This window comes from Molossus molossus, unplaced genomic scaffold, assembly GCF_014108415.1.
Source record: "Molossus molossus isolate mMolMol1 unplaced genomic scaffold, mMolMol1.p scaffold_m16_p_14, whole genome shotgun sequence".
NCBI lineage: Eukaryota > Metazoa > Chordata > Mammalia > Chiroptera > Molossidae > Molossus > Molossus molossus.
Window position 1 is genome coordinate 56,326,365 of NW_023425349.1, and position 18,270 is coordinate 56,344,634.

Here is an 18,270-nt window from a genome sequence, read left to right on the forward strand (position 1 = left end):
GATTTTGGGGGGGAGGGGACGTGAGAAAAATGATGGAGAAGAGTTAGAAGGCAGCTGAAATAATGCGGATGAGAGATGATGGGGGCCTGAACTAGGATAATAGCGAGAAGGACAGAGAAGCAAAGGATAGAGCTACTTAGGGAGTTAAGCTGTGTGGGGCTTGATCGATGGGATGTTAGTGTGACAGAGATGGGGACAGCAGGATTATGTCCTCAATTTTTGGCTTAGGCAGGGGTGTAGACATTAGTAGATAATTGGGTATGTTATCAAAAAATATTCTTACAAATTATCTCCAAATTAAAATATGAATACCAATTTATCTATTAATATACGTATGGTTCAATTTGCCTTTGGCATGGTTACAGGAAGTGTTCTTAGCCATTTATTATAGGTGAGCATGCTTACATGTGTAATTGGTTCATTATGGGGAATACACAGTGAAAATTATTATCACGGCATGATGTCATAAACAAAGATTAGACAGGAGAAACACTGAAGGTTCTAGTAATTTGAACAGAATTATGCTTCTAGCTTCAAATAGTCATTTGGTTGGGAAATTATTAATCACAGGTTAAAATGAAAGAAACAAATATCAATATGCCTATAAATGATTTTCAGCCTCTTTTTTGACAGAACACATAAAAACAGGAGTAATTTCATGAAAACTCCATGTATTTTAATTCTGAAGTACCAGATTCTACATAAGTTAAATATTTATATTTTCAAATATTAAGAGGAAGCTAGAATGGTAGAGAAGCAGTTGCTTTTTCTCTTTAGCACAGAGATAAGGAGAAAAGGCAACCTTATTTCTTTAGTTACATCGGTGGGAGTGAAGCTAGAATCTCAGAAGGCCAGGCATCCGCAGCTGCTGTATGAGAGCAAACTCTGTAAGATGCTTCAGGGTGGGGTTGGTATCCCCCACATATAGTGGGGTGGTCAGGAAAAAGACTACAATGTGCTAGTCGTGGATCTTCTTGGACCTAGCCTCGAAGACCTCTTCAATTTCTGTTCAGGAAGGTTCACAATGAAAACTATACTTATGTTCGCTGACCAGATGACCAGTAGGTTTGAATATGTGCATACAAAGAATTTTATACACAGAGACATTAAGCCAGATAACTTCCTAATGGGTATTGGGCGTCACTGTAATGAGTTATTCCTTAATGATTTTGATTTGGCCAAAAAGTACAGAGACCACAAGACAAGACAACACATACCGCAGAGAGAAGGTAGAAATCTCACCGGCACTGCCCGGTATGCTAGCATCATGCACATCTTGGTAGTGAACAGAGTCGTCGAGATGACATGGAATCAGTAGGGTATGTTTTGATGTACTTTAATAGAACCAGCCTGTCCTGGCAAGGACTAAAGGCTGCAACAAAGAAACAAAAATATGAAAAGATTAGTGAAAAGAGATGTGCCCTCCTGTGGAAGTTCTATGTAAGGGGTTTCCTGCAGAATTTGCATGTACTTAAACTATTGTTGTGGACTGCGCTTTGAGGAAGCCCGGGTTACGTGTATCTGAGGCAGCTATTCCGCATTCTTTTCAGGACCCTCAACCACCAATATGACTGCACATTTGACTGGACAATGTTAAAGCAGAAAGCAGACAACAGGCAGCCTCTTCAAGGGGGCAGGGTCAGCAGGCCCAACCCCCACAGGCAAGCAAACTGACAACATAAAAGGTTTCTGAGCACGAATCAAGGAGTAGAAGAAGCAGTGCAGATGATCAGAGCAGCATTTGTTTCTTCCCAAATCTAGAAATTTTAGTTCATATGTACACTAGACAGTGCTTGTGGACAACCATTTACTTGGTGTAAAGAACTTAATTTCAGTAAAAACGGGCTCTGGGCAGCATTGGTGATGCTGTGTCCTGAGTTGTAGCCGCTGTAATTGTGACTATTGACTGAGGTAGTGCAACATGGTGTCCAGTTTTCTATTGCATTTTTTTCAAGCGGAAAAGTTAACAAAATGGTTGACACACAAATTGGTGGAGAAATTGTGCATATGCCAATTTTTTGATAAAATCTTCCTTTGAACTATACTGCTTTGAGATCTCATTTCAGAAAAATGGCATGAACAATCTTCAACCACAGTTGTGATGGTTGTAAATGCTCACGATTGTGCATTCTTAGGGTTTATCCATCCCTGGGGTTTGCAGGTTGTTCACGTAAAACATTCTTAACATGGTTGGCTTCTTGTTTGCAAGCCAGCTGATATGGTAGCAACCAAAGATTCCAGTGTTTAAGCATCTGAAAGACTGCCTGCTTACCTGTGCTAGAAATAACAGCATTTAAGTGAAGACTTAAGAAAAACTTAATGACTACCAGATTATCCTTAGGACTCTGCATTAACTATAATGTTCTTGGTATTGAGAACAAAAAGCATATTTGTCACAGAAATTCAGTTAACATCTTGACTGAACATGTATGTATGTTGCTTAGATAAATGTAATCATTGTAAACATCTATAAGATCTGGAACTGTGTTTTCATTTTGAAATGGGAGCTTTTTTGTTTACAAGTTTATTAAAAACTAAAAACTGTTTCTGTAAAGAAAAAAAAACAACAAAAAGAATTTCACATGAATCAGTTATAATTTTGTTTGAATTAGTTGTTCATTTTGCTTTGATCCACTGCAGTTATTTTAATTGGTATGTATTCTTCTTTGTCTTGCATCAAAGGATGCTATAGAAATAATGGGGTTAAACTGGCTGTTTCAGTGATCATGGGGCGTTGTTATAAATACTGGCCTTCCACTGCTCAGTATTAATTTTATAGGTACTCCTTGGGGAAATTTTGCTCATGCTTAACTGCCTGCAAAACTTCTTCTCCTGAGTTAATGCAATATTTTTTATGTTATAGATAAGATGAATCTTTAGCTAATCAAGTTTCTCTTTCTTTTAGTTTTAGCCACCATAAAGGTCAATGCTGACTTTTGTGGCCCAGCAGTAGTCATTGTGTGGGGCATAAATCTCATGAATGCTTCTAGTTTTTTCTTAAATTGTGTATAAGCCAAAAAGAGTTATAAATTCCTGTTTATAACACTTATATGATTGAAGAACCAAAACAAGTATAAAAACTTAATGCAAACAAAATGCTAAAACTAGTGCAATTCATTGTAATGGAATTAGTAGACATGCTGGATGAAGCAATAATGTTGAGATTTATCACCACTCCCAGGTTCCCTTGAGCCCCATGCCGATTATTATGGTATATGGTGTGATGATGACTCAATTCTCTCACTGGTTTTCTCTGTTTAAATTACTGAAAAACTTTCACTCATGTGTACTGTAAGGGTACTTGGGCTTCATTTGGTGCCAGCATATCATTTTGGTTTTAGAACTGTCCCTGTGCTTTTCTCATTTGTTCCCATGACCATCCAACTGCAAACATAAACACAGTCCCAAGGACAAAAATCTCACAGCAGTGCAGAAGCTTTTGAGTTTGATGCAGTCCCATGTATTCACTTTCTCCTTTGTTTCTGTTGCCTTAGGTGATGTATCCATAAAAATTCTGCTGCGTATAATGTCTGAAATTTTGTTGCCTACATTTTCTTCCAGGATTTTTATGGATTCATGAGTCACATTTAAGTCTTTTATCCATTTTGAGTTTATTCTTGTGTATGGTGTAAGTTGATGGTCTAGTTTGATTTTTTCTGCAAGTAGCTGTCCAATTTTCCCAACACCATTTATTAAAGAGGCTGTCCTTACTCCACTGTATGCTCTTGCCTCCTTTGTCAAATATTAATTGAGCATATTGCCTTGGGTCCATTTCTAGGTTCTCTGTTCTGTTCCACTGGTCTATATGCCTGTTCTTGTGCCAGTACCAGACTGTTTTGATTACAGTGGCTTTGTAGTATAACCTGAAATCTGGTAATGTGATCCCTCCAACTTTGTTCTTCTTTTTCAAGATTTCTGTGGCTATTTGAGGTCTTTTTTGGTTCCATATGAACTTTTGAAGTATTTGTTCTACCCGAAAATACCCGAAACACCCATCAGGAAGAATATATGTACCCCCATGTTTGTAGCAGCACTATTTACAATAGCTAAGATCTGGAAGTAGCCCAAATGTCCATCAGTAGACGAATGGATAAAAAAAGCTGTGGTACATATACACAATGGAGTACTATGCAGCTGTAAGAAAGAAAGATCTCTTATCCTTTGAGATGACATGGAGGGACCTGGAAACTATTATCCTAAGTGAAGCAAGCCAAGCAGAGAAAGACAAATATCACATGATCTCACTTATATGTGAACTATAATGAACATAACAGTCTGAGGTACAGACTGACAATCCCCTGAAGAGGAGGTGGGGGAGATATAAACCACAGAACTTATATGCATGTATGTATGAACAATGAACATGGACAACAAAGGTGGGGACAGGGTGGGAAGGGAGGAGAAGGGGGCAATCAGTGGGGGGAAAAAGGAGAAACATCTCTAACAAAAATAAATTAATTAATTTTAAAAAGTCTCACACCAGTACTAAGTGCTTATACAGATGACCCAGAGGGTTCTTACATTATTTTCTAAATCACCACAAAAAGCAATATGCAATATTATTAAATGCTCTTAGAATGTATCTGGTATATTCCAGTTGAAAACCACTGACTTAGGTAGGGGTTAGTGACACATCAGTTTTCCTTTTGGTCCCATCTTTCCGTTTTACTTTTATTTTTTTAAATCCTCACCTGAGGATACTTTTCCATTTATCTTCAGATAGAGTGGGAGGGAGAGAGAGAGAGAAACATCAATGTGAGAGAGATACATGGATTGGTTGCTTCCTGCATGACCGCAACCAGGGCTGGGGATCAAACTGCAACCGTGGTACATGCCCTTGACCAGAATCGAGCCTGAGACTCTGTGGTCCACGGGCCAATGCTCTAACTGCTGAACCAAACCAGCCAGTGCTCACTTTTATTTTTTACTTGACCTCATTTTTTTAAAATCCACTTTTTTTTTTTCATTTATGGAGCTGTATGCTCTAATATAAACAGAATAAAATAAAAACACAGAGCGCATGCTGCCAAAGAAATAAACTATAGTCAGCCACAGTTTTGAGCTGAAATATTTGCCTTTTTATCTGCAAGTCTCCTCTATGAGCTTTTGATGTGCATTCTCAGTCATAATGAGCTGATAAAATAATTTTTGAAAATGTTTTCTGTTAAAAATGCCATTTAACATCTTGGCTTATTTATGGTCCTAACTACTATCGATAAAATAAGTTAGCCCAATACCAAATGAGCTTTAAATATAGAAAGTACTTATTTTAAGAGATGGTACAAATTTTTTTTTCTCTTTATTTTATTCCCATCACCATTTATCCCCCCATGCCCTCCTCCATCTCCACCCATCTCTCTATACAATATCTTAATATCAAGAGAGAGGTTATCAAATCCTTTAACAAAATTGCCTAAGTCTCTAAACAGCATCCCTGTCTTAGTAACTTTCTGAGAATATCTTGCTCATCATACCATCCATACAGTGGCTGGCCTAAAGGTTAGTGGAGTTTTTCTTTTTTTAAAATATGCTTTTATTGATTTTTTTAGAGAGAGAGAAAGGGAGAGAGAGACAGAAAAACATGAATTTTGTTGTTCCACTTATTTATGCATTCATTGGTTGCCTCTTGTATGTGCCCTGACCGATGATTGAACCCACAATCTTGGCGTATTTGGACAATGCTCTAATCAACTGAACTACCCAGCCAGGGCTCTCTTGCTATTATTAAAGGCAAGGCATCATAATAGTAAGTGTGCTATTTAAAGTCAGACCTGGGTTTGAGTTCTGGATTTGACACCCACTAACTAAGAGACCTTGAGTACACATTTCACACTCTGATCCAAAGTCAGGGTTGTTGAGAGGATTAAATGAGATCTCACATGGGCATACTTGAGTATAGTTCCTGGCACATTGAACCACACCATTAGTGTGACCACAGGGCTACAGGAAGTGCGATGTTCTCTATTTGATTCCTTATTGGTTTCTTCCAATCTCATGGTGTCACTTATAATCCCTTTTCTTTCCTTTTTATTTTTTTGGTTAATCCTCATCAGAGGATAGTTTTCCACTGATCTTCAGAGAGAGTGGAAGGGAGGGAGGGAGAGAAAAGCATCGATGTGAGAGAGACACATTGATTAGTGGCCTCCTGCACGATCCTGACTGGGGCTGAGGATCAAACCTGCAACCCAGGTATGTGCCTTTGACTGAGAATCAAGTACACGGCACTTCAGTCCAAGGGCTAATGCTCCAACCACTGAGCTGAACCATCCAGGGCTTAATCCCTTCTCTAAACAACAAAGCAGTTTCCATCAGACTTGGACTTGCCTTCTGAGCCTGCACATTTTGAACTCATTATTTTTCAGCTATGTATTATCTCAAAGACTATGTAGGTTCCAGTTCCCATTCTTAAAGAATCATCCTTTTCAATATGCCCTGTTTGTGGACATGTGCTAGATTGTATGGACACAAACTCTTCAGTGCTCTGACAACCAAAGTTCTGTAAAGGGCCCAGATATGACTCAACCATTTAGCAAGGAACCCCAATAGCATCCTGAACATTGCCACTCAGACTATCATGACCTTAAATGAAGGAAAAGACTCCGTGTTCCCAGGTAGGGAATGTTTTCCTCTTCCCACTTTAATCACTACTTAAAATATCCCCCAAAGAACACCATTTCACTTTTCAAATTATTAATGGAGACCCTATAAGATTTAATCCAACTGAAAACTTGTATTTTGCTAAATGAAGTTTTGGCTATCCAAACAGAGCTCAATTTAGCCAGATTATAGAATTCCACTCTGCCCACCTTGACATTATTTCCATCTATAGACCCATGGTCAGATGTTTCTTATGTGTAGACAAAGAATCTTTTGCCAGGTCAGTGAAGGCCAGAGCCATGCCATCCTTTAAGGGGAAACACCAAGGCTCCTGTACATTTCCTCTGAACTGCTTGGAATGTGAAGTTGGTGGAAGCCAGATAACCTCCAGCCACAGCAGCCCGATGAGAGAAACACAGCAGGATAGAAACAAGATCAAAAGGCTCAAATGCCCACCAGGGCAAGTAACAAGTCAGGAAGGCTCAGAACAGAGAGCGGGGCTGAGCAGCTCTTTGACGACATAGTCTGGGGCTCGCAAGAGTTCTAGTAAAAGGAAATTGCAGCTAAACAAATACAGTAGTCCCCTGTACCCGCAGTTTTGCTTTCCGTGGTTTCGTTACCGCTGGTCAACCTCAGTCCACAAATATTAAATGGAGAACTCCAGAAATAAAGAATTCATTTGTTTTAAATTGCACACCATTCTGAGTAGCTTGATGAAAATATCGCACCCTCCCGCTCTGTCCCACTGGGACATGAATCATCTCTTTGTCCAGGGTACCTACACTGCATACACCCCCCACCCGCTAGTCACTTAGTAGCCATGTAGGTTATCAGATTGACTGTCATAATATCTCAGTGGTTGCTTTCCAGTCACCCTTATTTTACTTAGTAACAGTGCCAGAGAACAGGAGCAGTGATGCTGGACATTAGAAACGCCGAAGAGAAGCCGTAAAGTGCTTCCTTGAACTGAACAGGTGAGGATAATACAATAAGATCTTTTGAGAAAGTTCACATTCACATAACTTTTATTATAGTATATTGTTATAATTGTTCTATTTTATTATTAGTTATTGTTGTTCATCTCTTACTGTGCTTAGTTTATAAATTAAACTTTATCATAGGAATGTATGTGTAGGATAAAAACATTATCGATAGAGTTCAGGACTATCCACAGTTTCAGGCATCACCTGGGGGGTCTTGAAGCGTGTCTCCCGGGAACAAGGGAAGGCTGCTGTATGGCCCAGAGGCATTTCCAAGCACTTCGGAAAGCTGCAGCTCAGAGAATACGTGCACAGCTTCAGGAATTGGACCTCAAGTCCTAGCTCTACCACTTGCCCTCTTACTGGTAACGGGCAAGTTACGGATCTTTAACTCAGTTGAATGTCAAGTGGCTAATTACGGATATTGGGGTGATAAAAACAACCACAGAATGGTTTTAATGCTTCAGGATTACCTGGTCATTCCTGCCCCTACACCTTCAAGAGTCTTTTCTGGTTCGAATAAGCTTATGTTTTGATGGATCTCCTCCTCTATCCAGGAGGCCTCGGGGAAGGTGACATAAAATGGAAACCTTTTGTTTAGTGGAGTTAGGCATCTGTCAGGATCCTTTCATCCCATGAACTTCCTCAGACCAAATCTTGTTTGCCCATCCTACATCAGTGGTTAAATCCTTAGCTTAATCTTGGTGGGATCCTTCATTCTCTGACTATCCAGGTCTTGGCAGGGTAAATACACCGGTCACCTCAATGTACTTTCTCCAAGTGCTCCTTACCATGTATTTGACATTTTGTTTGGTAGGCAGTAAACTTTCAAGGTTGTGCACAAGGTCACACTTTGCTTCAACCCTGTTGCCATCTAAACAGATGCGTGGTCAGTCACCAGACACGCAAAGCATTTTGTTGAGGGCATCTGTTTGCAAAGTGCACTTGAACATCAGCTTCAGCTGGACTTGTTTTCAGGCCAATTCTCCCCGCAGACAAGTGAAATCAATAACTCAAAGCATATTCATGTCTGAAGAAACTGCACACTGTGCAGTCTTTCTGCTTGAGAGCAGGATAAATGTGACCTACAGCAATGGATTTTAGCCATTCTGGTGTCATGAATTCTTTTGAAACTCTCCATGAAAGCTTCGCATTATCTCCCCAGTGGGGGTGGGGGGGGAATAAAAGTATAAATCATACACACACAAAAACATTAAATGTTTTATTAAATTATCTTTGTCTTTTTTTTTTTTTTTAATCCTCACCCGAGGACATTTTTTCATTTTTTGATCAGATAGAGTGGGAGGGAGAGAAAGGAAGAGACAGAGAAACATCGACATGAAAGGGACACATCGAGTGGCTGCCACCCGCACGACCCAACCAGGGCCGGGGACAAACTGCAACTGAAGTACATGCTCTTAGCGGGAACCGAACCCGGGTCTCTCAGGACCGCAGGCCGATGCTCTAACTGCTGAGCCAAACCGGCCAGGGCTTATCTTTGTCTTTATATTTATTTTTATCAATTAGGGTTTACATAAAAAAGTAATACCTTGAAAAGGAAAAATAGCTGAACAGTTCAGAAGTGTATAAAATGAAAATAAAATGTCCATTTGCTACTACTCTCCCACTCCTCAGAAGTAACTACTATTGACAATTGCATATATATATAAATACATATACTATACAGGTGGTCTTTGCTTTTCACAGTAATCCTGGACCATAAAAATAATTGTACACACTGAAACCATGCAAAGCGATCTTAAAAGTAGTGAGAAAAATTACAACTGTTTAACATTTTTGTTAAAGCATTAAATATTCTCTTATGGTTGGTTATTAATATAGGTGGAAACCAAAAAAAGTAAAACTATTTATTTAGAAACATTGAGAACTGTGAGTATTATGTTTCTTTGTAAAAAATTTAGTGAGAATGCTTGCCCTCTTTTTGTCATATAACTTGATGGCATGTGTGTGTATAGATGTATAATTAATTTATTGATGATATTGAGAGAGTATCTTTTCTCTGCCCTGCCCAGTTGTCATGCTTACTCCTTTCTAAATCTGGATCCGTTTCCAATTTTTATCCTTTATGCTTTTAGTGTCATGAAATAATTCCAAGAGTTCTTTTAATGAGAATTTTTTTTCTGGTGTCACTTCCCCTAAGACACCTTCTTCTTGTTTCTCTCACCACTTTGGTTGCTTGTGTTGGTAAGTGGGCCTCCACCTAGTTCCTGCTGCAGATCTCGAGTCTCCTCAGTGGAGGCAGCGTCAACACTCCAGGGTCAGCTACTTCTTCTGTTATCTCCATTTGATGCAATTCTAATGTATCTTCCAGTGTTAACAGCAATCTTTTCTTTGCTGCACCTAATTCCCTCTTTGGATCATTTATTTTTACAAATGGATCTATCACTTGGAGACTAAAAGGCAAACAACTACTTGCTTTGCTGGCTGTCTGTGAACTGAATAACAAATGTTCAGTGACTGATGACCAGCAGACACTGAAGAAAGGAGTCTTAGTGAGCAGTCACTGATCATGGTGTGCATCTATTATTTATGGAGTGATTTATGGACCAAAGAGGGAGCAGTGAAGTTTGTACTTTATCCAATGACTTACAATTAATATTCTGTGGTAAGTGAAATTGGAACCATGTGGATATGGGACTGGTATTATTTAACTAACCCATGGTAACTGAATAACAATCACGTGTGTGTATACATGTATAATTAATTTATGTGCTCTAAAAAAATGGATCATATCATGCATACCATGTTTCACTTTTTCTACTTAATATATCTCAGCACTCATTCTATATGGTCACATAGTATCATATCATTAGCATTAGGATGTTCCCAATGCTTATTTAACTATCCTCCTATTGATGGATGTATGGATGGCTTTCACTCTTTGTGATTTCAACCAATGTTGTAATGAACATTCCTGCTCATGCAACTTTGAGTATTTGTGTAAATATATCCACAGGATAAATTTCTAACAGTGAAATTGCTACATCAACAGGAATGTGCATTTTAAATACTAATGAGTATTGTAGTCCTCAAAAAGGTTACATGATGTTACATTGCCATATGTATAATGTAAGAATGCCTGTTTCACAAACCAGGTATCATCCAACTTAGCTTTGCCTATCTGACATGTCTAAGACATATTGCAGGTAATTTCAGAGTGAATTTTAGGACCTTCCCTCTTTTCTCCAAATTGTTGTTTTTTTTTCTTTCTTAAAGTATTTTTGTAAGGTGAGTTGGTTAGAATCTGCCACAATGAGAGTGGGGGTTAGGGAACAAATGGCATTTTGAACAGGACAACTCATTTTGTAAGGACTTTCCTACACATTGCAAAGCATCTAACATTCCTGAGTCTTTATGATAACCACATATGTCCAAAGCCCTCTTAAGAGTAGACCAGCTAGCTAAGAACCACTGGGTTAAATGTCAATCTTCTTATCAAGACTTAACAGTCACTCATGAGCTATCCTGAGCTAATAGAATGGACATAGCCAGATGTCCTTTGAATAAGCCTCCCTGAACCTTAGACTGTACTAGAAAATACTGAAGCAATTTTTTGTTTAATTCCACAAATAGTTATTGTAGGAAAGAAACTGGGCTTTAACCATTTTTTATTTTTCCTCATCAGAGGACATTTTTGCACTTATCTTCAGACAGAGCAGGAGGGAGAGAGGGAGGAAGAGAGAGAGAGAAACATTGACGTCAGAGAGAAACATCGAGTGGTTGCCACCTACACGACCCCAATAGGGGCCAGGGACAAACTGCAACCAAGGTACGTGCCCTTAGCAGGAACCAAACCTGGGTCTCTCTGGACTGTGGGCCGACACTCTAACCACTGAGCCAAACCGGACAGGGCAGGGCTTTAACTATTGAAGTAATTGCACTCAGGTGGGAGAGAGACATGAAGACTATAACTTTAACAAATCTCAATGCTGCCCAAATGAGGGGGTTAAAATGAGGATGCTATAGGGTTTACTCAAGCTATAAAAGTTTTGAACAAAGTATTTAAAAGGATTATATAATAATTTGAAAAAGACTAATATAGAACTAAAAAGTGGTATAAAAACACATTGACCAAAGATGCTGATTCAGATTTTGGCAGGAGAAACACCTTCATGGGTAGTATCTGAGTTGGGTATTTAAGGATGAGTAACATTCAAATGATGGAGCTAAGGAGAAAGGCATTGCATGAAGGAGGAGCTATGTGAACCAGGGCAAGGGGTGGAAACTTTCAGGACTTCTTCAGGGAACTGGTTGCTTGCCCTGGGTGGTAGAAATGTAGGTCATGAAGCACAGTCAAGACAAGGCTAGGGAGGAGACCAAATTGCTGAAATCTTTTAGGAAAGTGACATAGGCCTTGTAGTCTGTCATTAAGCAATCAAACTATAATCCAGTAAATTACAAAATACCCTCACCATTGCTGCGAGCTAGAATTTTAAAATCTCTTCGAAAAAATTAGTCCATACATTTTGAATATTAACTCATTATTGGATGCATCATTGGTGAATATTTTCTCCTATTCAGTAGGTTGTCTTTTTGTTTCTGTTTTTTTTTTTTTTTTTTTTTTTATGGTTTCCTTTACTGTGCAAAAATGTCTTAGTTAGATGTAGGCCCGTTTGTATAATAGATGAGTGGACATATATACCAATGGTACATATATACCAGTGATTTTCAACCTTTTTCATTTCATAGTACACGTAAACTAGTTACTACAATTCTGTAGCACACTAAAAAAATATATATTTTTTGCCAATCTGACAAAAAATAGGTATAATTTTGATTCATTCACACCAGACAGCTATTATTGTATTGGTTGTTGGCATTTTTTTATTTGACAATCTAAGGGAAAAGAGGTTAGAGCCCCTGACTAAACAGTCAGATATTGCATGTTTTAAAAACTCTTGTGGTATACCAGTTGAAAATTGCTGATATATATAACGGAGTATTACTTGGCTATAAAAGAAAATAAAACCTTACCATCTTCAACAACATGGATGGACCTAGAGGGTATTATGCTGAGTGAAATAAGTCAGACAGAAAAAGACAAATAGCATATGATTTCATTTTTATGTGGACTCTAAAGAGCAAAATAAAACAAACAAACAAAACAGAAATAGACTCATAGATACAGAGAACAAACTGAGGGTTGCCAGATGGGAAGGGGATTGAGGGCTGGGTGGAAAAGGTGAAGGAATTGAGAAGTACAAATTGGCAGTTACAAAATACTCTCAGGGATGTAAAGTACAGCATAGGAAATATAGTCAATATTTTAATAACTATGTATGATGCCAGGCGGGTTCTAGAATCATCAGAGGGGGTCACTTTGTAAATTACATAATTGTGTAACCACTATGCTATACACCTGAAACTAATATAAAACAATATTGAATGTCAACTGTAATTGAAAAATAAAGAAATTTAATTGCATATAAAAAGACCAAAAGGTAATATAATAAAATTATAACAGTGTTTGAGTTTGAATGGTATAGATGATTTTTTTTCTTTCCTCTAAAAATTGTATACTGTGTTTATGTGCTTTGTGCATTAAAATAATATAAAACAAAATAAACATTAAAAAATAATTAGTCCATGTGCATTGCTTTCTGAACTCAAAAATGGGAGATTTATGCTCACTTTGTCTCCCAAATGTTTAATCTTTCTCATTACATCAAAGACATAGACTCTCGGAGGAAGAGGGAAGATGGTGGTGGGCAGGACCGGAGGGAGGGTGAGTGTGTGAGAGGGTGTGAGTGGACGTGAAGGTGGACAACCAAACTCGTGCAGTGCAGAGACGTGGAGCAAAGGGGTCCTGTGGACGGGAGCAGCCGGCTACCTCAGTAAGCGGTTCTTCAGGGCGCTTCTCCCTGCACCTCAGGGAGGTCCCACCATTTTGGAAAATCCCAGGTCTTCCCTGGGAGGAGGCAGTGGGAGCGGTAAGGGCCCAGCAACCTGAGCTCACCAGTGCACCTGGCACCATCTGACCTGTGGACACTCTGTGTCAACACAGACCAGTGCACAGTAGTAGAGCTCCCAAGGTGCTGGTCACAGAAGCTGCAGACAGCCTGGAGCCCAGCACCATCCCCCTGCAGTAGCAGCCCAATCAGAGTCGAGATATAGCCCCAGTAACAGAGGCTGGGGAGCAGACATCCATCCCCAGGCAACAGAAGCACAGGCCAGCAGCAGAGAACAAACAAACTACAGCAAAGGCTGAGCAGGAGCTGAGCCCCACTGGGCAGCAGCACTCCCCAGCCACCAGCAGTGGGACCTGAGGCTCCATAGGGGCCTGTGCAACATAGCTGCCCACAAGAGCAGTGGGGAGCCAGAACTCCAAAGGGGCCTGTGCAACATAGCTGCCCACAAGAGCAGTGGGGAGCCAGAACTCCAAAGGGGCCTGTGCAACATAGCTGCCCACAAGAGCGGTGGGGAGCCAGAACTCCATAGGGGCCTGTGTGACCCAGCAGCCCACAAGAGCTGTGGGAGCCAGGGAGCCAGAGGGACCTGTGCGACACAGCAGCCCACAAGAGTGGTGGGGAGCCAGGGCTCGAGAGGGGCCAGTGCAATCCAGCTCCCCATGGGACCTACAGGGAGCTGGGGCTCCAGAGAGGCCTGTGCGACCCAGCTGCTCACAAAATAGGTGTGGATCCTGGTCTCCAGAGGGCACTGTGCAACCCAGCTCCCCATGGGATCAGCAGGAAGCGGTGGCTCCAATGGGGCCTGTACAACCCAGCTGCCTACATGATCGGCAGGGAGCCAGGGCTCCAGTGGAGTCTGTGTGACATGACTGCCCACAGGATCAGTGGGGAGCTGGGGCTCAAGAGGGCCCTGTGTAACACAGCTGCCCACAGTAAGGGCAGAGAGTGCAGCTCCAGCAGGGCCTGAGTGATACAGCTACAGGTGGCACCAGTGACCAGTGGGGAACACAGCTTCAGAAAGGCCCATGAGATCCAGCAGTAGCACTACCAGTACACACTATTACCAGCCTCCAGTAGTCAATCCTCCAGGATCCACAGCAAGCAAGAGGCAGCATGCAACAGAACAGTCTGGGAGGCACAGTAGCCTTATTTGATATACAGTGAGCTGCTTACACATCCAAACATCCCTCACTGGGTCTAGAGCTACCAGACAGCTAAAATGGGGAGACAAAGAAACAACACCCAAAGGAAAGAAAAAGAGGAATCACCAGAAAAGGAACTACAGGAAATGGAAAACAGCAACTTGTCAGATAAAGAATTCAAAGCAATTTTAAGGGTTCTCAAACAATTTGGTGAGAACTACAAGCAACTTAATAAGAATTATGAAGAGCTCACTGGGAACTACTTCAGCTTATAAAAAAGAGGTAGAAGCTACACAAAAAGAGGTAGAAGCTATGCATAAAAATCGAGAGGAAATAAAGAATGACATAGCTGGTATTAAAAATACCTTAGAAGGGTTCAATAGTAGATTAGAAGAAGTTGAAGGCTGTATCAGCGACTTAGAAGACAAGGTAGAGAAAAACACCCAAATAGAACAGCAAATGGAAAAAAAGTTTAAAAAGCAGGAGGAGAGTTTAAGGGAGTTGTGGGACAATATAAAACGTAAAAACATTTGCATTATAGGGGTATTGAAAGGAGAAGAATCAGAAAAAGGAATAGAGAACCTGTTTGAAGAAATAATGACAGAAAACTTCTCTAAAGTGGTGAAGGAAAAATTCACACAAGTCCAGGAAACACAGAGTCCCAAGCAAGATGAACCCCAGAAGACCCACAGCTAGACACATCATAATAAAAATGGCAAACATTAAAAACAAAGAAAGAATCTTAAAGGAAGCAAGAGAGAGACAGAAAGTTACCTACAAGGGAGCTCCCATTAGACTGTCAGCTGATTTCTCAATAGAAACAATGTAGGCCAGAAGGGAGTGGCATGAAGTATACAAAGTAGTGCAAGGCAAGGGTCTGAATCCAAGACTACACTATCCAGCAAAGTTATCATTCAACATTGAAGGAGAAATAAAGAGCTTCACAGATTAAAAAAAAAAAAAAAAAAAAAAAACTAAAGGGATTTACCACCACCAAACCAGCACTGCAAGAAATGCTGAAGGGACTGTTGTAAGAAGAAAAAGAAACGAAAGAGAGAGAGAGAGACAGGCATAAAATTAAAATGGCAACTAATAACTCTCTATCAATAATTACCTTAAATATAAATGGCATAAATGCTCCAATCAAAAGACATAGGGTAGCTGATCGGATAAGAAAACTTGGCCCATATACATGCTGTGCACAAGAGACCCACCTTCACACAGGATGAAAGTAAAGGGTTGGAAAAAATTTTTCTAAGCAAATGGAAATGGAAAAAAAGCTGGTGTAGCAATACTCATATCTGACAAGATAGACTTTAAAACCAGGGCCATAATAAGAGACAGAGAAGGTCACTACATAATATTAAAAGGATCAATCCAACAAGAGGATATAACCCTGGTAAACATATACACACCAAATATGGGAGCACCAAAATATATTTAAAACTTCTAGAGGACTTCAAGGGAGAGATCAATAGCAATACGATCATAGTGGGTGACTTTAACACACCACTGACACCAATGGACAGATTTTCTAGACAAAAAATTAACAAGGACATAGAGTCCTTACAAGACGAACTAGATCAGTTGAACTTCATTGATATTTACAGAACATTTCACCCCAAAGCTGCAGAATATACATTCTTCTCAAGTGCACATGGGACATTCTCAAAGATAGACCAGACCACATGTTAGGACACAAAGCAAGTCTCCAACAAATTCAAAAAAATTGAAATCATATCAAGCATCTTCTCAGATCACAGTGGCATGAAACTAGAACTCATTTACAATGAAAACACACAAAAACATTCAAACACTTGGAGGCTAAATAGCATGCTATTAAACAACAAATGGGTTACTAATAAGATCAAGGAAGAAATTAACTTCCTAGAAACCAATGAAAATGAACACACAACATAAAATCTATGGGACACAGCAAAAGCAGTCCTGAGAGGGAAGTTCATAGCACTACAGACCTACCTCAAGAAACAAGAAAAATTCCTAATTGACTTTCTAACCCTACAACTTGAACTAGAAAGCAAACAAAAAGAAAAACCCCGAGCTAGCAGGAGAGAGGAAATAGTAAAGGTCAGAGCAGAAATAAACAACATAGAAACTAAAAAATATATATATAATTCAGCCCTGGCCAGTTTGGCTCAGCAGTTAGAGCATTGGCCTGCGGTCCAGAGAGACCTGGGTTCGGTTCCCACTAAGGGCATGTACCTCGGTTGCAGTTTGTCCCGGGCCCTGGTTGGGTCATGCGGGTGGCAGCCACTTGATGTGTCCCTGTCACATTGATGCCTCTCTCTCTCTCCCCCTCTCTTTCCCTCCCACTCTATCTGAACAAAAAGTGGAAAAATGTTCTCGAGTAAGGATTAAAAAAGACAAACAATTCAAAAGATCAATGAAACAAAAAGCTGGTTCTTTGAAAAGATAAACAAGATTGATGGACCTGTAGCCAGACTTACCAAGAAACAAAAAGAGAGGAACCAAATAAATAAAATCAGAAATGAAAGAGGAGAAGTAACAACTGACACCACAGAAATACAAAGGATCATTGAAATATACTTTGAACAATTATACGCCAACAAATTGGAGAATCTAGGAGAAATGGACACATTTCTAGAAACACACAGCCTCCCAAAACTGAACCAGGAAGAGACAGAAAACTTGAACAGACCAATAACAACTAAGGAAATTGAAGATGTAATTAAGAAACTCCCACCAAACAAAAGCCCAGGTCTGGAGAGCTTCACAAGGAGTTTTACCAACCATTCAAAGAAGATCTAATACTTATTCTCCTCACACTATTCCAAAAAATCCAAGAAGACGGAACACTTCCAAACTCATTTTATGAGGGCAGCATAATCCTAATTCCAAAACCTGATAAAAACACTACAAAGAAAGAAAATTACAGGTCAATATCCCTGATGAACACAGATGCCAAAATCCTTAACAAAATATTAGCAAACTGGATCCAACAATACATCAAAAAATTATTCAGCATGACCAAGTGGGATTCATCCCAGGGATGGAAGGCTGGTACAATATTCGCAAATCAATAAATGTGATACATCACATAAACAAAATGAAAATAAAAAACTATATGATCATATCAATAGAGGCTGAAAAAGCACCCATTTCTGATAAAAACCAGTCAGCAATGTGGGAATAGAGGGATCATATCTCAACATAATAAAAGCCATATATGAAAAACCTACAGCCAACATCATACTCATTGGCAAAAAATAAAAGCATTCCCCTTAAGAATGAGAACAAGACAGGGATGCCTACTTTTGCCACTCTTATTTAACAAAGTGTTCACAGTCTTAGCCACAGCAATTAGACATGAAGAAAAAATAAAAGGGATCCAATTGGAAAGGAGGAAGTGAAATAGTCATTATTTGCAGATGACATGATATTGTACGTAGAAAACTCTAAAGACTTCATCAAAAATCTACTGGAGTTAATAAATAAATTTTGCAAAGTAGCAGGATACAAAATTAATGTCAAGAAATTGATGGCATTCTTATACACCAACAATGAACTCACAAAAAGAGAAACTAAAAAAAAAAAATCCCATTTACCATTGTGGCAATAAAATTGAGATACCTAGGAATA

The 18,270-nt window shown here is 39.6% G+C and overlaps 1 pseudogene; it reads left to right on the plus strand.

Annotated features, from left to right (window-relative positions):
• Positions 1 to 877: 877 nt before the first annotated feature.
• Positions 878 to 1,674, plus strand: LOC118629314 (annotated as a pseudogene).
• The last annotated feature ends 16,596 nt before the right edge of the window (positions 1,675 to 18,270 follow it).